This window comes from Ceratosolen solmsi, unplaced genomic scaffold, assembly GCF_000503995.2.
Source record: "Ceratosolen solmsi marchali unplaced genomic scaffold, CerSol_1.0 scaffold47, whole genome shotgun sequence".
In the NCBI taxonomy this organism is placed as follows: Eukaryota; Metazoa; Arthropoda; class Insecta; order Hymenoptera; family Agaonidae; genus Ceratosolen; species Ceratosolen solmsi.
This window is the reverse complement of record NW_011948419.1, coordinates 1,307,632-1,334,839: the sequence shown is the minus strand read 5'-3', so window position 1 is coordinate 1,334,839 and position 27,208 is coordinate 1,307,632. Positions and strand designations below refer to the sequence as shown.

The 27,208-nt window shown below is 34.2% G+C and overlaps 1 protein-coding gene across 2 annotated transcripts in view; it reads right to left on the bottom strand.

Annotated features, from left to right (window-relative positions):
* twz (BTB/POZ domain-containing protein twz) overlaps positions 1 to 26,227 on the bottom strand; it is a 55,693-nt gene extending 29,466 nt beyond the window's left edge. For both annotated transcript variants that reach the window (XM_011497410.1, XM_011497411.1), the window contains exon 1: positions 26,003 to 26,227. The gene's annotated coding sequence lies outside the window, so the exon portion shown is untranslated. The remainder of the gene's footprint in view (positions 1 to 26,002) is intronic.
* Between the last annotated feature and the right edge of the window lie 981 nt (positions 26,228 to 27,208).

The following is a 27,208-nucleotide window of genomic DNA, read 5'->3' as shown; positions in this document are numbered from 1 at the left end:
AAATCTTTAGTAAACTGATGAGATGTTTTGGATTTTCGAACAACGATAGATACATTTTCGATAATTGGGGTTCTTTTTATATTATTATTTCGTTTTATTTCTATATACAAGCTATATGATGATTAGCTTATCACGAAAATTTAATTTATCATATATTGAATTTTATATTAATATTTTGCAAATTCATTAGATTATTGAGAAAATAAATTCAGTTTTTCTTTGAATTTTAGATAAGGGATTGCGTTACTAGTTGTAAAATAATTGTTTACAAAGAGCGCATAAAAGTTCGTACAAATATTCCATGTTTAAAATTACTTTCTTTTTTTTTTTTTTTTTATAAAAAATGTTTACCTTGATAATGATATGATTGTTACGATTATCATTGACATTCAAGCGATATAAATAAAAATAAAGTTACAGTACTTTCAATTGGTATAATAAAGTTGTAATCTGAAAAACAATAAGGCTTTATTGCCTTTAACGAGCCTAGTTATTTCGAATAAAATTGAAAGCAATGGTAGACTAGTAATTTTCTAATTCATAAATTATCTGCATTGTGCTAATTTTTCTCTTTCTTTTATAATTTACCAATTATGCTTATTTAATGTGGGCATTCATTATTCGTGTACGTCTTTACCGAATAAAACTCTACGCAGAATTTATATTTTTAATATAAATTGAACAAATTCCCTTTGTCCATATGTCATATTAAATGTGCATTTAAATTACTGATTGAATGAATACTTTTTGAGATATTGCTGTAGGATAATTATATATTGGAATAATTGACACTCTGTCTGGTTAGATTTTGTCAAAAATAGCTTATCAAAGTTTCTAATTGAAGTATCGAAGTTATTGGTAACGGTATTTTGTGTAAGGTTTTTACTGCCGTCGCTTAAAGTCTCACACGCCACTCTTCAAACACTTCCAAGCAATCGGTTTTTCATTTTTACAGAACCAGATTTCTCTAGTGTGACTGGAACGAATTCGCGAGCTCGTATAATGTTACTAATGGCAACGATAGCAATCATTATCAACGTAAGTAGTGTTTTTATTTCACGTTTAAACTTTTGATTACTTGAATGAAAAAAAAGCATGTAATCAGCTAGGCATAAACTAATAATAAATGTAAAATAAAATTATCACGATAATATATGGGACGCGCACATAGAAATTTTCCGGAAAGATAAACGCACTCGTCGAAAGTAACGGAATGTAAATTCTAACGATTTTTAGGAGAATGATCGAGGGTACTTGATTAACTTGCTTGCTAATAAAAACTTTGACATTTTCGTAGCGTTTAATGTGTTTTGTCCTCTTTAACGCCACAAATACATCCGATTTAACGTATAAGTATATTATGGTGTTTTTGTTTGATTGTTTTTTTTTTTTTTTTTTTTTTTTTTTTTTTTTTTTTTTTTTAATCTGCGGTACAATAATAATAATTGCTTATGAAATGTTGATAAAATTTTTCAATTCATTAATTTCTTCAATTATTACAATAATTGTCATTACTATTCTTCTACTTCGTCGTCGTCGTCGTCGTCGTCGTCGTCGTCGTCGTCGTCGTCGTCGTCGTAATATTATTATTGTAATTCGCTTGTGACATTTTAAATACCTCTTGAAAACCAAACGAGCTTATGTAATTATTATATCAATGTATAATTAATATTAATGCAGCATTTCTAATAATATTCATGTTCATTTACATAATTATGGACGTATTTACACAAAGGAAATGACACCCGCGAAGGACCTAAATTACGCGCATTATCCCCCATAATTATGCGACCTTAAAAAACGTTACGAGCTTTCTTAAATTGACTTATTTAACATTTGAATTGCAGCGTAAATAATATATTACAAAGATATTTAAATTACGATACTTCAAAGAGGAGTGACGAGAGAAATCATAACTTCGCATAATGATTTCCATGCAAATGGTGCGTTTCAATGAAACAATTTATGCGAGGGTAATTTATCGGAGTGCGAGTTCAAGGGGATCGTCTGCGCCTCCTTGTCGGTCGCTAATAAAATATTAATATTAAAATGTGCGCGACAAGCGTAGGTGTATGAAAAAAGATAGGGCGAGTGGGCGATTCGTCCGTTTGCCAATGCGGCGAACCAACCTACCTACTGTCGATTCGAGTTCCTTGCACCGATTCTAGGTACGTCGCTGCTGGGGCCTACCCAACAGAGGCAACAAAAAACAACAAATAAACAAAAAAAAATAAAAAAAAAAAAATAAAAAAAAAATAAAAGACCTCAACGATTGTCTTCTTCGTTCGTTTTTTCGAACAGTTCGTCTTGATATATTCAAAAAGCGACCTTAAACGCTTCTTTCTTTCGACCATTCGCTGTCCTCGAGCTTCCTGGGTCTCGTCGTTTACTCTCGTATTGAACAGCCTTAGGTAGCTTCATTCGCCGCCTAGACATCGCGAGTCAATGTGCTTGAGTATCGTCGAATGAATTTATTTTCTTGGCATACTTCGGTTTCAGACCTAAGAGTCCGATAACACGATGCCAATGGGGTTGAAACTGATACTATGCATAATTCAATTTCAATATATAGAAAGTTTTATCTAGACTCGATAATAAAAGTGATGTTGTTCAAGTGTTATAGTTAACGCGAACGATCCTGCAGGAAGGATGATTGTAACGATTGATATCATTTTTTGTGATTATATCATTCATAGAATATCTTAATAATGTGTGCGAATCTCGGACCCGCTATGATACGTATTCGATACGCCCTTTATATTTTATTCAAATATTGAATTCAAATCTGGACATACTGATACAATATTTTACTAGTTTTCGTAGATTAATTTTCATCTACTGCATATTTTCAATGAGATATTTCTAATGTTTACAATATTTGTTGTGAGCTTATTAAAGTTTAATACAGAATTCCAATTTCTAATTCAAATCTGTAGTTATCTATACGTGATTATAATATTATTTTAATTTCTTATTTTTATAAAAGCTCAGTCTAATAATGGTTCTAAAACGGTCTATATTATAAATCAAGGATTATTTAAACAATGTGTATACAGTATTGTTTCATAAGGTAATCAAATAAGCGTATTATATTTATTGTTTGACATTAAATACGTTAGTACTGAATGTAGCCGTAATTTTAATAGAAAACTAAGGCGAATTACTACATTGATAATACTCATACTGCGTATATATTATCGTGCGCGTCTCTTAGTTATATATTAGTAATATTAGTAATATAACTAAAAAATTCATATTAAATAATTCGTTATAAGCAGGTAGCTGTTCTTATAAAATCATTATTCATTACATTATTTAATAAACGGGAAACGAGGAATAAGAAATGCTGCGAGAAGTAGATAACAAAGTTCATGATTCGTACAGATAGAATATAAGCTTGAAGGTTCGTTAGGATCTCGCCGAGTCTTATCATTACTCATCAAATCGATTAAGTCCAGTAATACGCATTTACCGCATAAAATATATGTAATTCCCTGTTTCGCGTTTATAGTCGCGATTATTATCATTGTAGTGTTAGGCAGCATTGATGCGTCGGTTCGTTGTCATTTTACGTTTAATGTACTCGTTTTCAATATCCGATTAGCATGGAAATACGCTCTCCTTTCTTCCTTTTTCACAATATGTATAATTGTACAAAGGCTTATATTTTCAATTCTTATTTAAAACAGTAATTACAAACTGTAAAACGGCTATTGTTGCAGTAACATTTACAAATCATTTTATTATGTAAAATATGCAAATTTGCATGTACAATCACAGATTAAGGAGTTATACATAAAAGCGATTTAAGTTAAGTGTTGCCCTTTATTATAGTATTTATCACTTTGATTATGTATGGAGTAAATGAAGTGTGTTTAGATTTTTTAGAAAATTGCAACATTAATTTTCGTGATGTAGCTTATTATAGGTTTGCCATAGTCGCGTAGGCGAACGAAAATACCAATAAATTGTGGTTGTGTATTTAATGCTAATGTTTTCAGATTTATTTAATTCCTAAAATATAAATTAAAGTAGGTAAATGTTATATTAGCAATATAAGTTATTAGCACGGTGTATTTTATTATTGAAATAAATAAAGTATATTTTGTTCTCTTTCAATCTTGCAAAAAACAGCTTTAAAATTTTTACACCTAAGATTTGAACGATAAATTCAGAAATATATTTGTACTTTTTGTACTCACACACAGAGACGGGCACGCGTACATACGGGCACCCAATTAACAGATGAACAAACTAATATATATATATAATATTTAAATATATATTTAGTTATATAGACAAACGTACAAGCGCTATGTATTTAAATAAAATATTGTATAAAACATTGAATTTATCTTTTGCATGAAAAATTCGAGTATAATAATTTTCGACTGTTGTTATTTATTAGAAAATCCTCTTTTCTTAATAGTAGAGAAATTATACTATTTTCTTTTTTATTAATGAATGACATACAATAGTCGCATGGCTGATAAGCTTGAAAATTTGACAATTTTTGAAAAGGGAATTTATATTTATTAGAATCAGCGAAGAAAGACTGTATGCGATGATAAAAATACTTTTTGTATCAGAGAGGTAACCTGTGTTTCATAACACATGTGCAGCCGCCACGCACTAAAAAAACCGTTACTCACAAAGAGATCTTAATGATTCCTTTTTCCGTACTTCAGGGACATAGGAACGCCAGTCTCTTTCACTAGTGGACAGTAAATCCTCGACAGAGCCGGTCATAACTAATTATGCGGCTGTTTTACGGTCTCATCTCGTACGCGTGAAGCCCCTTTCTTTTCTGCGTTCTTTGACAATTCAGAATGACTTTCCTGCTCCGCAAAGCCTTAACAGGCTACAACTCTATTTTTCTTTCATCTTATTACCACTTTTTATCCCTTGCTCTTTTACGCCATTATTTTTAATAATATACTTTTATTCGTTTACATTGCCATTGCTATTTTACAATACAATGTCCTTGCATTTTCTCTGAAATATCCTTTGAAATACGGAATGTATTTTAAATATTTTCTTTTTAAGTACGTCAGCGTACATAAACTTTACTTAAACGTTAGCTTCTTTTAAATAGGTGGTGCGCGAACTCAACCCCCACCAAGAATTAAACATACAAGTACATTTAAACATAAAGAGAAGAAGAAGAACAACAACAACAACAAAAAAAAAAAAAAAAAAAAAAAAAAAAAAAAAAAAAAAAAAAAAAAAAAAAAAAAAAAAAAAAAAAAAAAAAAAAAAAAAAAAAGAAAAAAAAAAAAATTAAGAAAAAAAGACAAGAAATCAAATTCAATTATTGCTGCAACTTCTTTTTCAGGATGATAAAAGAATTCTACTCGTTAATATATCAACACATTAGCATTGCTAATATAGCAAAGTTATTCTAACATTAAATATTTTTCTTCCCTATATTCTACACTTTATCATTTATCGTTTAATCGATATTCTATTCAATAATTATCGATACCCAGCGCACGTTGTTATACAATCTAATATCCATAATATTCGACGATCAAAAAAAAAAAAAACAAAAGCAAAAAAAAAAAACAAAACAAAAAAACAAAAAAAAAACAAAAAAATAAATAAAAAAAAATTAGCAATAAAACCACATCTTGGATACAATGCAAATTATGCGAGCAAACAAAGCAACGAAGCATTACATTTAAATTCCATTATCGCTCTCCCATACGTGTTCATGCATTCCATCCCGAAGCCCTTTCATTACCTAATTCCCTTAGCAGTAGGACCTTATACAAGCCGAGCTCATCCTTATAAATAGAAGAGAAAGACAGAAATGCGAATAGCGGTGACGAGATGATAAAGTAAGCCGGCGTATAATCGGCTGTTCCCCTTCACTCTGCGCACTTGTAAAATAGTGCTCTCGCGGCAGCTCGACCCCTCGTTACGTCGAGCAAGCGTTACATGCGGGTCTTGCACGGTCACGATTGCCCTGCCGTGGCTTTAAACTGCCAGGACGATTCGTCACGTACGGGGTGAGAGTCACTCCTGTTGTGCTTGCCAGCCCGCCCGCGCGCGCTTAACCACACTTTCGACTGTCGGTGGGCGAAAGAAAAATGTGAAAATCATTAAGATGGAATTTTCTAGGCGGGCCCGCTCGTATGCATCAAGTATCCCGATGCCTGAAATCGTTTAATAGCTTAGCGATTGGCTTTATGTAGCGCCAGCGGATCATTATTCCGTTTCACTCGTTAATCGCTTTGCCTGCGTTGTTTTATCGTCGGTGACTTGGTAGTTGAATTGTTTACGGCTTGGCTGCCTCTGACTAACGCGAGCTGTTGATAGATTAGCACTTAGAATCTCGGATGCGAAAAAGGCGCTTGATTGGTGTGTTGTATGTCGTCGTTGCAACAACTTTCGTCTCGTACGCACGAACGAGCAGACACCAACATTTGTTATTCGCTGTAATTTGTGGTGAGTTATGTAAATGGTTTTAGTGAATGCGGTGTAAAGGCAAACGATTATACGTGGCGTATCGCAATATACGTTAAGTATAATAGAATCTCATTAATTGTGAATTTAGCGATAAATAGGCAATTTGATTTCGATAAATTTATAACAATGGTATAATCAAGTGCTTGTGTAAGTGTAGCGCCTGTATAAATATGTATCTGTGTAAGGGATGAAAAATTAGTTTTGTCGTGGGATGCTTGCTTTTGTATTTGATTAATGTAATTAATGTTAACGAACGTCGTTCGTTCAAATGACGTTTTGTCAAAAAGAATTGCAAAGTAATTGATCAAACAAAATTCAATAAATAATTACCGTTAAGTTACTTTAAGTTTACCGTTCATTTATTTTACCAACATAATGACTAATACATATATGCTCCAACTTTCATATAGAGTAAAACTCTGTTGAAGGAATCGACCTTAAACACAACGACGGCTATATATATATATATATATATATATATATGTATACATATATATATGTATACATATGTATACATAAGGCTTAACAAATTTAGCCGTCGTTGTGTTTAAGGTCGATTCATAAGAAAGAACAAATTCAGCGTGAAGTTACATAATTCTATGTAGAATTCTATGTCGTTGCGGTATACTTTTGGTGCTTACGAAAACAACTAGAAAAAGTTGGACAAGTTCCAAAAAGTAAAATGAAAATGTAAATATACTCCTTTAATTAAAAATTAAGTATCTGCCGCGGGCGAGTGTATGTGAGCTATGTAAGTTGAAGTAACCGGAAATTGAAGATTTTCAATCTTTTATAAACATCAGAGAGCGTTCTCAGAATAAATAATTCTTTATTGAAAGACTGAAATGATTAAAATCGATGTGTATAGAAAATTTCTTTTTATAAAGTATCGAACTTATGATGATGGCACAAAAGACATAAAGAAAGAACGAAGAAAAAAAATGGAAAAAAAACTTACTATATGATTTGTGCGTTTTATGGAATTATCACAAGTATTAATTAAGAATTTCTAGTATATACGGCATGTGACTCTGGGTTCTTTAAAAAACGAAAAAAGTTATTAAATGAAAAAAAAAAAAGAAAAAGAAAAAAAAAAACGAAAAAGAAAGAAAAAGAAAATCGATTAAGCTTTATTAGCATAGTACGACCAGATTGAAAAGCTACGGATTCTCCGTCTAACGCGTTCACTTATCGGAACGAACGCCACGTTTCTTCGGCCTTAAACTCGAGGCGTGGCGGCTGCGTCGCTCGTCGCTCGTACACTTAATGGTATTCTCGTGCAAGCGAATCGCCACACCGACGCGCCATCCCCCCTCCTCCTGCTCCTCCCCCTCCCCCTACCCCTCCCACTCCACCCTCGCTACTACAACCGCAGCGACAATATGCAGACAAGCACGGAGAGACCGTAAGGATAAGCGCGTGCCGTCGACCGGTTTCGCCTCTTTCGACATGTCCGACATGTTGTGTGCGCGGCATGTGGGTGGCAGTCGCGGATTTATCGGCCACGCGAAATCTTACGTACGTCGCCCTCGCATTACCATCCCGGCCCTCGTGGGATTCTCATTTCAAATGCAAAAGTAGACACGAGCTGCTCGATTATCATTGCCGATGCCTCTCGTGATGATGCCATCGGGACTGTAATTATTATCTTGTTCCGTGTGAATGATTAACATGTAAATCAATTTGATGAGCCGTGCCCCAAGTTTATACGGATATTAAGGATGATTTTGCTGTTTGAGCAATAAATTGTTGCACGCAATGAATCGTTGAAACCAAGTACTAACGATGATAAGCTATTTATTTATAGATACGTGATATATCCTTGGTGTATACATGAAATTTAAATAATTCAAGGAGCTTAAGGCTATCTTGGGCTTCATTAGTTTCAGTAAATGCCGTAGCTTCTCTAGCGAATTGTGCGCATTAACAAGTGCCAATGCTATATGTACCTGTAATTTTTGCGTTTCTCTGCGCCTGTGTTTGTCTGTACGCGTGTAGGCATAGGTATGCTCACGTGCTCGTGCGTGATGTTACAAGTAGACTAAGAAAATTAAGAATGAATTTCGATTTTTTACATACGGCAATATAAAATGCAACTTTTCGCTAACTTCTTTTTTCTCAAGTTAACGATAATTAATCGCGAGCTCTTAAGAGTACCGCAAGAACTGACGCACACTATTAATTTCATGTCCTTGTATAATACGTATTATAACTCTAGAGCGAATGCACTCGCTATATTGAGATAATGAAGAGAGATTGATTTTGGCATGAAATCTGCATAAGCACGGCAAAATAAGCGGCCGAAAGCGATTGCATATAATTTTGCTCTACATACCAACATATTACCCTACAATTGACGCACTTCCTCAATATCTATTTTTAAAGACTAGTTCGCTTATCTCTTTCTCTCGCGTCGCGACTCGCCATCTCTCTGCTTTTCCTTGGCTAACGAGACGGATTGAGGAGCTGGTAAGGAGAATGAGAGGAGATGGAGAGGAGATGGAGAGGAGATGGAGAGGAGATGGAGAGGAGATGGCTGCGGAGCTTATAAATCGCCATTGAGAGACCGAAGAGGAAAGGCTCGCGCGACGATATCGTGTCCCAGATGAAAGATTCCCCGCTCCAATGTAATTTGAGAAAGCGATCGAAGAGTCGGGGCTTTAGTCCGCCGCATTAATATTTCTCGGCGCCCCCGGGGGCGGCTTATGCCCATGTGACTTATCCGCGAGGTCCAGAGCCCTGGGGGAGGGAGGGAGGGATGCACGGTGGCGGCGGCGTATCAGCCCCGGGGGTTTTGGCGTCCTCCGGAGGCCGCGAGAAAACGAGGCCGACGCGTAATATCGCAGCCCTCCTCCCTTCGCGTCCTTCCTCTTCGACCACGCATGATTTATAGCGCACCCTGGTTCTCGGACATTCGCTCCTTACCTCTTATTGCTCTTTCGTCCTTTTGTTATCCTGGCTTACCTTCGCACGCCGAGCTGCGAGTTATCGTCAAAGGCAATCAAACGATTGTTGTGCGTTTCTTTGCCTTTGCGTGCAGTCTTATTCTTATTTTTTGTTTTTGTTTATATTTGTTTTTTTTTGTTGGTTTTTTGCTTTGTTTTGTTTTTGTTTTTGTTTTTTTTGTCCACAACATTGTTAATGCATTTAAGTGGCCTCCATGGGGATGAATTTAGAGATTTTGCAAGATAATTAGTTCTCGTCTCCCAGTATAATAGGTAATTGCGATCTATCGGGAGAATTATGCTTTTTGGGTATACGATTAAAATTATTGCAGAAGAACTTGTGAATTAGTTTCATAAGTTTAAAAGTTGTACCGTATCTCTACTTGTGTAGACTGGTAAATCATTTTTAAGTACGAGCACGAGGCGTTTGGTGTCGTAATCGTTCGGCAGTAGCGTAAAGCGATTAAATTACATATTTGCTTGAGATACGCCAATAGTTATGCGATATAATATTAGCTGAATGGTGATTAATTAATACTTTTATCACGAATAAAATTAGTAGTAATGTCGGAGACAAATACATCAATTATATGAATGCTATAGTGATTTTATTATTAAGTGTTAAATCAACTCTTAAAATTCGTAAATCAATACGTATGTTATTAGACATTCCATTTGGTTTTTCTTTTACGTTGTAAAAACTCTGCCAAGTGGATAGCTGTCATGATAAAACTATTGCTTTACTTGCAATGCTGATTTATCATTGGAAATATTTTTTCAGTGAGGGCATTTTGAGTTAACAAGGCTGTATAGTTAATTTATTTGAAAAAATATAAATTTCATATCTAAGCTAGTAATTTAAGATTAACAAATCGTCGACATTACTATGAAATAGTAACTGGAAAATACAAATTTAAATACTGCTTGAGAATTTCAAAGAATTTCAAAACATGCCGATTAAAACAAATTGGCACATTATAATTACAAATACATTTTTTTAAATGATTCTCAATAATCGTATAATATATAATTTTACTTATTATTTCCCCTGTAATATTGCATTCGAAGATTCTAGATCGTGACAAGATTATTTATTAGTAAATTTATTCATAAACAACATTTTACTTCAATTGTTATTTTATTTTTTGTTATTTATTATTTATCAGTATTTTTAGGTATGCAAGAATATTTAAAATACATTGATCATTGGTCATTATTTGCTTGTAATATATGATTTTAAACTAAACATTTATAATTCCTTAATGTATTCGTCTAGATAAACGTATAATTTTAAATCAGTAGTTTAGATTAATTTATTTACATTCAGAAGTTGTTTCAGCTTCTAAAAACTTGTTTCAAAACTGTACTATTATAATACAGTATAACCTTTTAATTAAATTAATGCTTGAAATCTATAAAAAAAAAAAAAAAAAATGAATTATATTACGTTTTAGTTTTTAAATATATAGGTACACAAAATATTTAAAGCTTAAATATATAATTTTTTTGCTTTCTATCCATTACGTACTAATGAAAATGGTATTTAAAATAATTCGATCCAATTTATAAAATAAACAATTAGCTAATATATATGTCAGTTTTATAATTTTTGCTTATTTCATCATAATATTTCAGTTTCAAATTACACTATATAATTTTACACTATAACATAATAATAATAATAATAATAATAATAATAATAATAATAATAAGTTGAAACTTTAATAAAGCTTATATAAATAAATTTTACAGTGTTTAAATATTAAAAGAACTATAATATAACTTTACAACGTTATTCATCATTGAAATATTAATTCTAGTTTTTTTAATAATAAGTTTTTAATAATATATATATATATATATATATATATATATATTCAGGTATATATATATATATATATATATATATATATAATAATATATATATATATATATTAATTCAGGTGATATAATAATGGCTTTGTATGCTTTAGATACAACAGTTTTTGTATTGGTTAGTGATAGTAACTAATTCAGTTTCGCAAAACCATTAAATTCGAGTATTGTTAAATAAATATTCCGCATTATTATACATTATTACAAAAATACAATTTTTTTACGTTAGTTGGATTGTAATCTTCCTATATTGTTGACTTTCATAGAGAATGCATTATATGAGAAATAATTTTGTTATGTAAGATTGAAAATATTTGAAAATATTAGAAAGACAATTGAGTGGAACAGAACATATTGAAAGTTTATACATATGCTTAAGTGATTAACACTTGCTGGGTGTAACAGGAGGGAATAAAGAGAGAAAATAGATATATGATTGTAATTGAGTCATTTATCATATATCGTATATTGTTATCGAACCTTTCACCTTACATAAGCTAACTTGTCCATTAAATGATTTGTTTAGTAATGTAGGCAAATAAGTCTAACAACAAAACATTCATTATTATTTAATGAAATTTATAAATATTAAATATAATTTGTAATTGGTTAAAGTTTGCTATTTATCTCTGACAATTGATCAATTACATTCACTAAATACATACGTGAATAATTATATATGATATGTAACTGAAAATATTGTACATCTACATGTATACATTTGTACAGTTAAAAGACCACATAACGCGAACGTATGTGAACTTTATATTTTAAACCGATTAATCGTACGGTAATTTTTATTTACTTACGCAACCACTGTTTTTCGCACAAAAATTATTAATTATACTCCACAACATTTGCATTACAGAGACACGATAAATAATATTAAGACTCGCTAAAAATCAGTATGTTGGAGACAAGTGCTGGAAAGTGTGTCAAATGTAAAATAGTTTGATTTTCGTAGTAGGTACGAGCGACGGAGCGGCGGGTAAAATTTCAGTGAATTAATGTGCGCGCGCGCGCGCGCTTTCGCGTGGTAATTACACGCATTTCCATTGGGCGGGAAGTCAGGGACGGCCGGGGCGACACAATAATACGGAAGAAAAATTTCGTAGAACAATGCATAAGCGAGAATATCAAGCGTCTTTCGCGTGGAGCTAACAGTGAAACTCCGGTACATATATGCCAATGGGATAGGGGAAGGGAGCCGGAAAAAAAAAGGAGCGGGCAATGACGCGAGTCGCCCTGGAAATAGGCGATGATCGCTAGTGAGACAGGTTTCCATGCCGTGGGCCCGAGGCACACCTTGCCCCGGGGCCTTTAACCGAGCGGCGAACGGCCGAGTTTACGTTTTGCTAGTTTGCATTCGCTCTCCTTCTTTTTCAGCGACCGCATTATTTGCGACTTTTTTTTTTTCCTACTATCGCGTGTACTGGTCGCTCACGTTTTTCATTGGTGCACACGAGATTTTTCTTTCCCAGCATGGACGGAGAGCTATTCGGAGAGCCGACTGTTTGTAAATTTTGTGCATGCAGCGCTGGTTATATCAAGGACTTTGTGTGTCTCAAAAATACAAGCAAAAAACATGGGCATTCGTTACTTTGTCATCCGCGTCGTATTGTGTTAGGAGTGCACGGCTGGGCATATATAATTGTCGGATTCTGCAATAACGTAGAGCTTAATTAATTTCAAATTATATATTTCGTATGTCTTTCGATGAACGAACGCGTATTGCAAATTGCAAAATATCTGTATTTGGTAGATATCATCAAGACTGTCATCACTGGACTATGCCGTAAAATATTGTTAACACATCGATAGTATTGAAATGTCCAAAGCTGACGATATACGAATTTTCAATAAATTTGGGAAACAAGTATAAATGTCGCTGTATATGGTCATTGCTTTGAAGCAGCGATACCTACGATATTAAAAGCTTTCTTAGAAAAGACTTTCTACATTTAGCTAAGTAGCTCCAAACCTAACTATCATGTCCACGTTAAATATAGATTATTTTTAACCAAGAGTTTTATTGCGTCACGAGAATATTCAACAAACAAAATTCACGACACTAAGTAAAATTAGCAGTAAGAAGAGATGCTTCGTTAGTATTTGACACGTTATTTTGAAAACATCAGACTGCATTCTTCATTTGGATGTGTATGCAAATAAAGCATAAATCTACAGCATTTTGTCGCGAGATTGTCAACAGAGGGGAGCTCAAACGATGAATACCAAAAGCATGAAAGATAAATTGTCAAGTCCTCTGTGATTTCTAATTCACTCTCGCCGTTCCCTAACGTTAATTAATTCCCCAGCCAAATAATATTAAGCTGACCTCGCGTATGCCGAATAATCGAGATACACGTAGAATGGGAAGGATCGTGGCGTCCATGATTTTTCAACCTCGGCCGATTTTATGCAGCCAGTCCGCATTGGTCAATCCAATGGCTGCGTCGCAATGTCGGGGACGCGTATTTACCTCGTACTTTGGTACATGTACGTTCATGTGGGCACTGAACCTGAATTGCACAGACGTATCGTGCGCACACACCGCTGGGATATCAAAGGACGGTGATCCCTCACGAGATGTAGTCCGTAAATCTTATCGATTCTCTTTGTCCTTCGATCGCGTTGTACTCTTAACGTCCCGGGTGTACTCTTCTTGCCTTTCCACGTGAAGGATACGAGTTGAGATAGACGTGTGATTGTTTCGTTTGATGTAATTGGTGGGCGGTTTGGGGAGATCGAATGTGAATTATTTAGTTAATTTATTCTCGTAACTCGACGACGATCCACTATTTTTTATCTTTCGACTCTATAGCGCAATGAAAAATTGAAGGACTAGGACTCAGGCTATTTGCATTCGTGAGTTTGGACTTGTTAGCCACATGTTTAATGAACGTGTAGCGATTCAATGGTAGTTCCTTGTTACATAAAGTCAATATTAGAATGATGATTTGCAATCTCTTCTTGCCCTGCATGCATCATCCATGTATTATGGTATTGAATTAGTAATTATGTTGCTATTTATGTGTGCTAGGAGGTCTTTTCTATCTACGAGTTTAATATATACCGTAATTTTTTATTAGGATTTCAAAATGCGGAGTTTTATATTTGCGTGAAAATTATTAATATAGGCATTAATGATACGTGCTACGTTTAAAATGAGAAGTAAATATTCTTAATGATTTTATTACTTATTTAGTAATATGTAGAGATATAAATAATTTCAGTTATTCAAATGATCTACAAAATAAATTAAAGGTAAATTTGAAATTAAAGAATAGCTTTAAACTTAAAAATAAGTTATACAAACGTTGAGAAATTAATTGAACAAGTTATAGTAGTCAATATTATTGCATAACAAATTTTTGAAGAAAAGCAATAAATATAGCGAGCGATTATATAAAATTTATACGTTTTAAATTTCGTTTAATAAACAGTAAGTTTCGCGTAAATCCCTCGGTCATTCGATAAAATATTTTATAATACTGTTAACACATGTGCATATATATTAATTATATATTGAATAGAAATAAATATTTGAATTCCATTAAATACAAATGTTTATAGCGCTGAGGTCATTGGCACAATGTTTGTATTATTAAATTTTCCAATTTTAAATATTCATTGTCAAATATTTTCTCGTGAAATAAATATATTTTGAAAATTTAATGAACAATATGTATTAAATTACAATCTAACTCACCATCTAAGCAAATGTTTATATGTGCAAATATCTGCCAATTATAAGTACAAATAAAAACAGGACATTCATGAAATGGAAGTATAATTTCTTTCTACTACTAACGAGTTTTTGTAAGGTAATGATATCAAATTAATTAAAAAATGATACGATCTTTATTATTTGATTAATTTCATATTTAAGAGACAATTCATAGATACTAATAAATATTGTATTCTTATAGTCATACGCATTATATTTCTGATTCTAGATCTCTTTTACAAGTTATTAATTTCTTCCCAAATTAATGCATTTAACTAATTCTAAAAAAAAAAAAATTAATTTTGAATGAAGAATCGAAAGTAATGAACAATTGTTTTTCACTTTTTTTTTCTTTTTTTTTTTTTTTAATTTTTATTTATTTTTTTTTTTTTCCTATTCTTTCATCTTGATTCTTCAGTATAATTTTATTGCATTATTTTGTTAGCTAAATTTTGTACGAATTTTTATACTGAAATTATTAAAATTTATTAAACGACAATTACAAATCTCGAAACGCTAGCAGCAATTCCAGAATCATTCTTAAATTATAAAAAACACAAATGCTTTATTACATGCTTAATTGCAGATTTAATTAACTTAATGAAAAGTTCAGTAACAATATTTTATGTCGAATTATTTAATAATATTCTTTAGATTATTTAACAGATCTATTAGTAACCTTCCATTTAAATGTCTGGGAATTAATGTGAGAAATTTTATTAAATTTTATACGTAGTATATTTGTAAGGGACATAGCAGAACATTTAATCGCAAATATAATAATACAATACGCAAAATATCATTTATATAATCATTAATTTTTCAATACCTTCCGAGATATTAGTCTCTTTAATTCAAATTTCTAAAGCGATTCATCCATATAGATTTTTTATAATATTTTCGTCAGCTTTATAATATTTTTCTCATCGTCATTTAACGATTGATAAAAGTCGTTGCAGTAATTCTCTTCGTTTTTACTCTTAATATTTTCAAACTGGAGATAAAGATTTGAGAGAGTTGAGATACCCCTAAGTACTCGCTAATTAATAAGTTTTAATTAATTTAATTATCAGTAGATTGGTATGGTAATTGTTATTTGATTATTCATAAGATGCGATTAGAATTACACTTGTATCACGTGTCATTACATTATTCCATTACCATAATGGCCTTGTATATAACATCAATTCGCACATTTTCGAAATTGTAAATTAAATTAAACTATTAGTCACTGTTTAATAGACGGCAATTACATACGTTTCAGCAGCCTCCCATCATAGACGCACATTGTCGCACAAAAACATTCATCTAAAATTCAGTATTTCGTCGTAATATCCTGATAAATAAGAATGCTCGATTTATCTACAAGTAAAGCTGAAAGTCCGTCTCTCGGACCTTCTCTCACCGGTCATTCAATCAAAAGATCCTCAAATAATTAATAATTATTTATAGCTCCCGTCTCACTAACCGCGTCTCGACGAAAGAATAGGCCCAGTCCAAGAGACATCGCATGCCAACGAGCCAACTGCATTCTAAAAAAAATGCCAAAGCAGTGCGAGGTAGCGATTTTCGGGATCATAGTGATGGATCATAGCTAACTGGATCGAGCCCTCACAATCGAATTATCGAAGCAAATAAATAGAAGCGACCACTTCATTACTGCGAGGACAGCCTTGTTTATGCAAGGCACACTCGCTGCCGCCACGATACTTTCACCGAAGAAGCTACGCGAGCGGGCCGTCCCTCTCCCTCAACAAAGTAGCAAGTGCACCGGGCGGGAGAGGGGCGGGTCGCCGAAAGGGGCCGACGTCCCCGTTGCCCGAGACCGGATACCGCGGACACGCGCGAGTACGCGTTTTGCTCCATTTCGCAGCGTCGTCTCGTACCCTCTCCCTCGTCAACTTAGCTCGCGCCCGTGCTCGCAAACCGGAAACCGCTAGGAGGATGCCCCCGGGGCTTCCTCGTGTGCACGAGGCCTTTATTTCTCTCCTTTTCGGCGATCCTTGCGCCGAGTGGCACGGCTTCGTTCGCAGACCGTCGGAGGCCGGCTTTCGCTCCGCGATTCTTCCCAAGATGCTCAAGTGCACGGGAGCTGCGATGTTTGCTCGCTCACCTGGCCCTCCAATGGGATATTTAAGGTGTTCGTTTTAAATACGCCACGGCCACTGGCTATGGCGTCCGTCAATAATAGCAGTTACGGCATTGGTGCAATTAATTGACATTTCTTAAACGTCGCAATAATGGATAATCTGGGCATGTAGTAATTAGAGACTTGGCTTAGCTTAGTGCTGTAGTTAAATCAAATATGCGCGAGGACGAATACCTTTAAATGGTTTATAAAAATTAATAGTTGGGGCACGATAAGTGTGGAATGTAAAATAAAGCCTTCTCGAAGTTACAAGAAGTAAGGAACGAGTATGCCATAAAATATCGTATCTACGGATCACTTTGTAGTCGGTACGAATACTTAAACTTTTCCAGCTTACATGTTTTTTGCGAATACAAAACTATTTTCAGTCTTACCTTGGTAGTAAGCACTACAAACATAAATATCTCAGGTCTTTCCGACCTATTATTATTGCTGCTATTTTAACTCGGCTCTTTTCCTTTATTTTCCCATAAATTATTTCTATTATTATTCAAAAAGTAAATTTTACATTGCCCGTTCAGGGTTAAATTAATATATCTTTCTATGACAATTTTAATGCTTACGAAGATTAGGATGCATAAATTATCACCGCTGAGTTAATTTTGCATTTGTATTAATTTTAAAACATTTTACTCCGTTGGATCGCTAGATTTGTAAAGGCAAAAGTTTGTAGGCTGCCAAGCAAAATGTGCATAAATTATAAAAATGTTTTCGATGTCAACGAAAGCTCGATGCTTCAAAATTGATCATCCGGCTTACTTCGACACATTAAATTCTTTATAATCGATCTAATTTCGATGCCGAATACCATATTTTCTAAGACTCGTTCCTGCGTCTTATACGTTTAAATATTATTAAATATCATTTTTTTCGATCCTAGAGCGTAATATTGAGTTTCAAAAGAAGAAATTCATATTAATCGGTCCAATTATAATATATGAATGTATTATCAATGTTATTATTTACATAGATTTTTAAGACTGATAAGCGACGATTTATATATTATAAATAGTTTAAATCAAACTGATATTTACAAAATTATATGATATACTTTTGTTTGGTTATCATCATTGCTGAGTCTATCTGCATTCTAAGGGGACTTTAATTGTAAAAAGTGATTATTTAAATTAACGTCATTATCGAAATTGACTATTAGCTTATAAAAAAAAAAAATTTGTCACTTTATAAGTTGTTAAACGAATGAGTTCAAGTAAGTTTTAAATAAGTTGTTGCACATTTATTCTGTATCATATGTGATGAGTAAATATAATTATTAATTAAATGCAATTCCAATTTTATCGAATTTCTACCGGAAATTATGATCGAACGTAATTAATTTTAAAGTCGATTATTGAAGTTTACGACATGCCATTCGTTTCCTGTCGCAAATTACTTTTCATTGCCATTGTTTATGAAAATGTTAACTTATCTTATTGCATGTTCACTGATGTATGCACACATTTAAATATTGTATTTATAAAAATAAGCGTACAAATCATATAATGTATATAATGCATAACTGTGAGTTCGAAATTGAAAAAGATATTTAATGCGCACTTTTTACATACATAATGAGAATTCAAATGAAGGAAAATATTACGTCTCTTGAGACTACTTTCTCGAGTCGCTTCGGAATACGATCATCATAAATGCACGAAAACTAGTACGCGGCATCCTAGTTGCGTAAAATTTTTCTCTAAAACGTTTATTTGAATTTGCTAACTCCCGCTCTTTCTTCATCTCCATTTTCCGCTCCCTTTTCCGAACGAAAAAGTTCTTTAAAATTTACCTTTCACTGACTCAACCGGCATCTCGTCGCGGAAATGAAATATTTGCGGGCAAATTTTACTCCTCTCGCGCGTTCATGAATAATTTCGGTCCAGCGTGAAAGAGCGAGAGAGAGAGAGTGAGAGAGAGGGGGGGGGAGACAGAGACAAAGAGAGAGAGACAGAGAGAGAGAGAGAGAGAGAGAGAGAGAGAGAGAGAGAGAGAGAGAGAGAGAGAGAGAGAGAGAGAGAGAGAGAGAGAGAGAGAGAGAGAGAGAGAGAGAGAGAGAGAGACAGAGAGAGAGACAGAGAGAGAGAGAGAGAGAGAGAGGCAGAGATAGAGTGAGAGAGAACGAGAGAGGACAAGTGAGCGAGCGAGTGAGAGGGGAGGGATAGGTACTCGTCAGCCCAAGGGGCAGCAGCTCTTCCTGCGCAGGTGCCCTCGAGCTCCCCCGGTTCTAATTACGGCACAGAGCTGCTCCGTGTGTGAGAGAGGGAAAGCGAGAGAGCGAGCGAGGATGTGGCGTCAGGTCGGGCGGGAGTTCGGGCAGGAGGCCGTAGGGTGGTACGGAGGAAGGGAGAGAAAAAGAAGAGCCGAACAACTCGGTTGTTGCTGCGGTGAACGTAAGCTGCGCTGCCCCCGCGGGCCAGGATAGTCCTCAGGCCTTTCGCACAGAATTTCCTATTCTCTGTTCTCCGCTGGCAATACTAGCCTGCGGCTACCTTCCGTCTCACTTGGCCTTCTGTCTCTATTGTGTGCGTGTTATCGTATATGTTGATGAACCTGTGTGTAAAGCGTCAGCAGTGGTGATGGCGGCGACGGCGGTTTATGCTGTTGCTGCTGCCGCTGCTGCGATGGAAGTTTTTGAGCGGCTCGGAGTCTTTACGTCATCGTTGTCTATCACGACAAATTTCCAATGTCCTTTCCAGTTGGAGGAATACGAGCCTATCCATGTCTCCCTTACCAATCGATAACTCATTCTGTACATTTTGACTCACAGATGTAATCAATTTGATCCTTATATGGGCCACTTAATTTAATAATTCAGGTATTCATTTTAATATTACTCTGGCGGCTGATTTTGTGTACATACCACTGATCGACATTTAAAATAAATAAATTTATGGGTCTAGTAATGGGAATTAAGGGATCTTAATGCGAATTAAAATATTGGTGGAATAGGTAGGACTCTAAGTACATTCATTAGTTGTGCTATTAAAAATATTATAGTCTTATACTACTTTTAAGGTAGAAAATTGATTCGTGATATTTAATTTCGGATTTTTATTGCAATTAAAGGCAAATTGATAATAATTTCAATTATTAGATCTATCTGAAACTCTACATAATCTATTTTAAGCTTACTATCCTATATTTATTATTAACATTATTAGTTCAATTAATTGCGATGTTATGCAATTTTAATGAACTCAAGATCTATTATTCTTAATTCATGTAGAAATTTATCCACGCAATCTTTCCATTCGTAATCACGAATAAAAATTTATTATTGAACTATATTTTATAGTTTCCAATAGAACATAGGTTTTTAAAAATTAATTTTATGAACTTATTAATATAATCGAAAACTTTGCAAAGACTTCTTTTTTTTTTTTTTTTTTTTTTTTTTTTTTTTTTTATTTTCAATCAAATTATGTACGCCAATAAGGAACTAATTTATTTTCATGATTGATGTGCATTAATTTCTTAAATAGTTATTAATTTGAAATGTAAAGAGATAGGAGAAATGAAATTTAATATAATTTACAAGCTTACGGGGAAGCGTGGTTAGTTGCAATAAATTAATTTTCTCTCCGTCTTATAAAGTAAATGTTTTTTTTTTTTTAAATGGGCTCACTTATAACCAAATGTGAATGCCTGCGTATCGATAAATAAAATGGCCTCCTGTCCACGTTTTATTTACAATCCTTCTTCATTAGATATCGTAGTATATAGTATATCTAACATCTGGATACTTTCACGATCAACCATAAAAGAAGTTCAACATAAAGAGGAAAATATCACAAAAGTGCCTGCGTGCACTTGAGATTTATTAATTTTCGAGCAAAGACTCGATTTCTAATTTAATTAACGATCTTTCTTTACAAATCGATTGGATGAAGAAGTACTTGGCTTTCGGGATCTTCCGTGCATGCAAACGGCTATAAAAAAATTTCCATTAGATGCAATGAGCTCTAATATAAAACCAGAAAGCCTTTGGCATAATTAAAGAATCTTGACCAATCCTAGGAAATATTACAATTATAATTAAATTTGTAACGTTATTATTAATTGAGCTGTCAAAACTATTATCTTATTAAATTTCTAGAGTATTATAAAGTACGCAACTTAATAAGCTAAACAGCTAAACTTGATGATGTTTTCATAAATAATTTTTAACTTTTATACCCTTTCTTGACGAGGTATACTTTTTCGTCGGATTTAATATATTGCCATTAATTTTATTGCATTAATATAATTTAAATCTATCATTATTGATATTACACTTGTATAAATGTGTCTACACACACACACACGCACACGCACACACACACGCGCGCGCGCGCGCACGCGCACACACACACACACACACACACACATATATATATATATATATATATTTGCACGTATAAAAGTTATTAGGATCAAATTCAATTCAATTTGTATTCCGAATGAAAATGAAGTCGATATATTTATAAATCATTAATGATATATAAGTGTAAATCATGGTATTGTGCCATCGCTATAATACTTGATGAAATATAGGTAGTGTATTGAATAATTATTTTTCGATATGTAGTTATCATTAGTCATTGATTTTTAAATTGAAAGTAAAAATAAATAGATGCAACTTTATAATCATGTGTCAACTAGTTATGATCACGAAGGTATAATTATTTGATCAAAGGGATAAGAAACGAAGGCAGTTTTTCTTTATAATAAATATATCCGAAACTTTTCTATTTAAATATTCTATTTAAGTAATTTTTTTACACTGACGTTAATGCGCTTTTAAGCGAGATTATTCAAGTAAACAACGATCAATACCCGTAATAACCACACGTTTTAACGTATTATTTATTATGATAATGATTTATTTATTTTTGTCTTGCGCTAAAAATCTTATATATTAATATGTGTATTGCAATCTAGCTTCTCAGAATTTTCAATTACTAAATAGAACAAAACAAGAATCATTGCGAATAAAGAAATTTTTATTTTAAGGCTATGCTATCTGCATACGCAAAATAAGTGGTTAATAGTTAGTCGTACTTAAATGCCATGGTAGAATTAAGAGGCGGGGGTGGGGGGTGGTGGGTGGTGGTAGTGCCGCGTTAAATTAATCTAATAGAATTTGCGTAGGTAGGATGAGCGCGTTAGGAAAGCTCGGTGTAATCGATGATCATTGTCGTGATGATCGGAGTTTCAGGAGTCCAACCAAATGGTGACGCGTACAGCGGATGATAATAAAATTGGTTAGTAACGAAGCTGGGGACATAATGTGCCGTCGTATAATGAAGAGTAGCCATTCTCAAATACACCTTACGTACGCTTCCTCGAATAGTGAATTACGATTTTCCGATTTATCACTCTATTCCTATAAGCCTTTGTCCTACTTTTTATTTCTTGATACGGTACTTCTCAATGCCCATCAATTTCATAGGTTTCGTGGGTCAACGATAAATTAAAATTCATTTTAAAAAGTGTTTGATAAATAAAAACAATTGTACGACATTGCAGAGTCGATTATGAATAAAATTTTTGTTTTTAATTCATAAGAATAAATTCGATTCTGTAGAATATACGCGTAATCGTAGCGTCCCATGTAAATTTCGTGATGAAAAACGCGATAATGTTTTTATTGTTAGGATAGCTTGTAATTTTCAATTATAAACTAATTGAATTATTTGTTATTTAGTTGTAGACAAAATAGACGTTAATGGATTATGCGTAACAATTAAATTCAAAGTGAATGAAATTTTTTTGTCAAGATTTAACGTCGTGAACGAATACGCAATATTCATCACATTCAATGTCAAAAAGTTAAAATCGCTGCAAATTGCTCAAAGATAGCATGTTTTATTTAACAATTTAACAATTTAATAAATATAATCAAACAACGATTATCGAGTTAATATCAACTGAATTGCGTTTTTCATCAGAAATTAATGCGGCAGAGTTGGTAAAGTGATTAACTACTCTTAATCTAATTAATAATTATAGCATAGAATTACATTAAGCTACGCTTTATCTAGATGTAGAAAATTTGAAAGCATAGTTTATCATCGAGTTATACAAGTTTCATAACCAAGAAATTGTCTACCTTTTTAATGCATATTAATATATATATATTTCCAAATGATAATTGATTTAATTATTCATTTCTATTCATTTTCTTTTCTTTTTTTCTTTTTTTCTTTTTTTTTAATAAATTTAAAAAAAAAAACAAAAATAATATATATATATATATTTTTTTTTATTTTATTTATTTATTTTTTTTATTTATAAACAATGAACAAGGAGATTTGTACGCTCTATTTGTGATCGATTTTTATCAAATACTTATTCGCCTTTTGGCTATGCTCTGTATATTCGCGTATATGCAAAGATGTCTATGCGCGCGTGGATACATTTGTGCAAATATGTTTACGTGCGTGGCTGTTTATGCACGAGAGTAATCCTGTTCAGCGTGAATACACGTGTGCAGAGATTTGTGTGGGCATTTCTTGATTGAAAGACTACGTGGAATGAAATAAATTTTTCTTTCACATATAATGATTTTATTTTATTTATAATGTTTAATAAGTAAAATGTATTCATATTGGTTAATACTATTAATATCGTATGCCCGTTGAGATGGAAAAAGCTAGAAATTCGTTCGTTAAATTTGAGAACGTCTGGGTAAATTGGAGCGGTTGAAACTTTTATTAAAATTTCAAGTGAAAATGTTTCTTATGAATCATTAAGAAATGCGTGACATTCAAACTTAATATATCAATAATTTTATTTACAGTAATAATCCACGTTAATGACATTGAGCTACTTTTATTTATACCCGACGCTACGGCTAATATGAAAATAAAAATCGAGTGATTAATCAATTTATTATCAATATAAGTAATATATTCAACCTTTTATCATTCTAAAAACAATAAAATTTATAATTAAATTATTAAAATTATAAAAATCCATAGTTCCGAGATTTTGGCTCATTTAGTTGGTTAATTATGTGGTTATTGAACATTATAGCTTATTGTTCAATATACCAATCAACTGTACAGTCGTACAGACTTACTTGTTCGATGAATATTCATTTTCCTTCTCTATCAATTAAATTATCTCGATGTAACAGCCTTGATCAAGTAGACGAAAAAGCATTTATTCAACTCAATCTCATCTTCGTATCTAAATTATTTCTCATTGTAATTTGTCCCGGTATTGAACGGAATAGCATCTATTCGATTATTAACCATCTTCTTTGCGATCCTAATATAATGATCGAGAAGGCTAACTCAACTGCCGCTCATAAAGACGGTTTTTCGCCGGGCTCGAAGCTGACAAAATATCAATCGTCTTTGCGCAGGCTCATTATCAATCGCCCACGAGGCACGATTTATTGTCTTTGTCTCGGCGCCTCTATCGATTCGTAAGTGTTACATTCTTTTCTATGATTGGCCCGGGGCGACATTGCGAAAGCCTCGAGTCGCACCTTTGCACTCGTTCGCGCTTGCGGTCTCTCGTCAAATTCCGACATTTCGGGCTCAAGCGCCGCCGAAAGTCTCATTAGCGTTGGGCTCGAGATGAGCTTTTGCGAACGATCGATCGATCGATCGATCGATCGCGCTTTAAAATGCACCGCTCACAATTGATCGGCAGCGGTGCGCTTCCTTCGGGCGAGACTTTTAACGCTTTAGATTAACGACTCGATCGGCATCATTCCCACTCTTACGTCGGCATTCTTAAGCGCCAACCAGAGATTTTAGTTTTTTCTCCTTTTTTGTTGTCTACAGTTAATAGGGGATTGAATGGTTGAATCCTAGAGGTCGCACAATGATCGAAGTTTTAATTAGATTTTTCTACAAAATTACACGTTACACGACTTCGCGAGAGCAGTAGTGTAATATACTAATAATATGCTCGGGTGCTGTTTATCAAACGCTTGCTAATCTTTTAAAAGAATGGAAATTCATGCTATCCGTAAAACAGTGATAAGCGCATAAGTAAATATTAAGACCGAGACTTTCGAATATTATAAGAGCTGATCAATCGTACAAACATATCTGCGAGTTTAATAATAAGCACACCTATATAATCCTGCAAACGCATGGATGCACGCACGCACGCACTCTCATACACACGCACTAGAGTGAGTGAGATTATTTATCGTGTGCTCGACACTTTGATGTATTAAAGAGATTTGCTATTAAAAAGGAGTATTGTTGGGCGAGTTAGAAGAAAAAAAGTGTGCCGCAGTGCCGTTCCCTTTGAATTTATATTTATTGAGCAAAGCTAGAAATACGATAATTAACGGTGTTAGGAAATTAAATTAATATGTGAAACTGTATCGATATTGCAACGATATTAACAATCTACCTCGCCTCGAAGCTCATTACACTCCAATTTCGGCATATAGTGCAATTACAATTCAAATAGCAACGCAATTAATTACATTTGCCAACCTAAGCTGGATCTTTCAGCTCTCACAAGTCATTGCACGCAGCTACCGCCAGCAAAATGTTATTTGTCACATAAATGCGTCATTGTTGAAAATTTAAAATCGCCGAGAGCATGCTTTGGCCGAGCGACACGTACACACACGCACACGCACGCACACGCACACACACACACACACGCACACACTCACTCTCTCTCTCTCTCTCTATATATATATATATGGTTTGTCACATTCTATAGTCATAAAGAGTCAGCTGATCGTAAAGAGCTGATCCAATCTTCGATAATTAGAATGGCATGTCGATGTGCGCGAGCTTAATATTGTAATAAATTTGGTTGGTAAGTAACGCGAGATCGCCTCAAAGATTGGTCCAACCGATCGTAACTTACCGCTTTTGGCACGTAGGCTCCAGGTTGACGGCCTTGTATACGTCGACGATTCTGTTCCAGATGGGAGCGACGTCCCTTCACGGAGCACTCGCTCCTTCTCGGCGGCACTGACGCACACCCCGGTGTCCCAGTCTCTTCCTCGAGTCTCGCAAGTCAAAAAGCCAGCAGCCACGTGCTCACTCGGGCGCTCAGACCTCCTCGGCACGACCTGATGCGCGAGACGCGGCGGCCCGACGCGAACTGTCGCCGCTAGTCGAGGCGCCGGGGAAAATCCGATCGACTCCCACCCTGGTGCGAACGCGTGGCTCGCTCTCTCCCGCCTCTGCCCCTAGCCAGTCCTCCACCCCGTTGTCGCCGCCGCTGGCTGCCGTTGCTACCGCCGATACCGCCGTCGCCGCCGCGGCCGCCGTCGCCACCCTGCCACTCCGCCGCCCCGCCACACGGTGACGGGAAGCACGTGCGACCCGGGCTGCTGATGCGTAATGAGGCGCGCTCCTTCTGCTCGGCTGCCCCCCGCTGCAAATCTTCGACGAGCCTGACAACTTGAATCTTGGCCACGCGGATCCTGCACTCGCTTCGTACGTCTGCGTGAGGCCATTGATTTTTCATCAATAGCCGAGGCTCGAGTGTACGATTAAGCAGCTTCTCGCTCTTTACCCTACGGTTTTCCGGTTTTTCACGACCTACGTCACACGAGAATTGCATTTACTTTAATCTCTGTCGAACGTCCATCTATCAACATACGTAACTAAACAACATTAACAATGTCATTAGCAATATACAACGAAACATATAGATGCCTTATTACTCTATTTGCGTCTCTCTATTTACATTAAGGTATAAGTTTTTATAGAGTAAAACAAATGCATGATAAATTAGCATAATTTTGTAATAAGAAACAGAAAAAAGAACGTAGTTATGTTAACATTTCGTCTTGTGCATACGTATTTAATATCTTCAGAAATATAATGAAATTATAAAAATAATGCGAGAAGTAGAATAATCATTACAATATGAAATTTATATTTTTGCATTATCAATCTCTTTCAAAGTACCATGTAGTTTTTTATTTTTTTTATTTTTTATTTTTATTTTTTTTTTTTAACACTTCTGAAAGGAAATTGTAGTCTGAAAATATTTAACTCATTAATTTCTTATCATAATGCATGATCAAGTGATGTGATATTTATTCGAGCGTAATTTCGT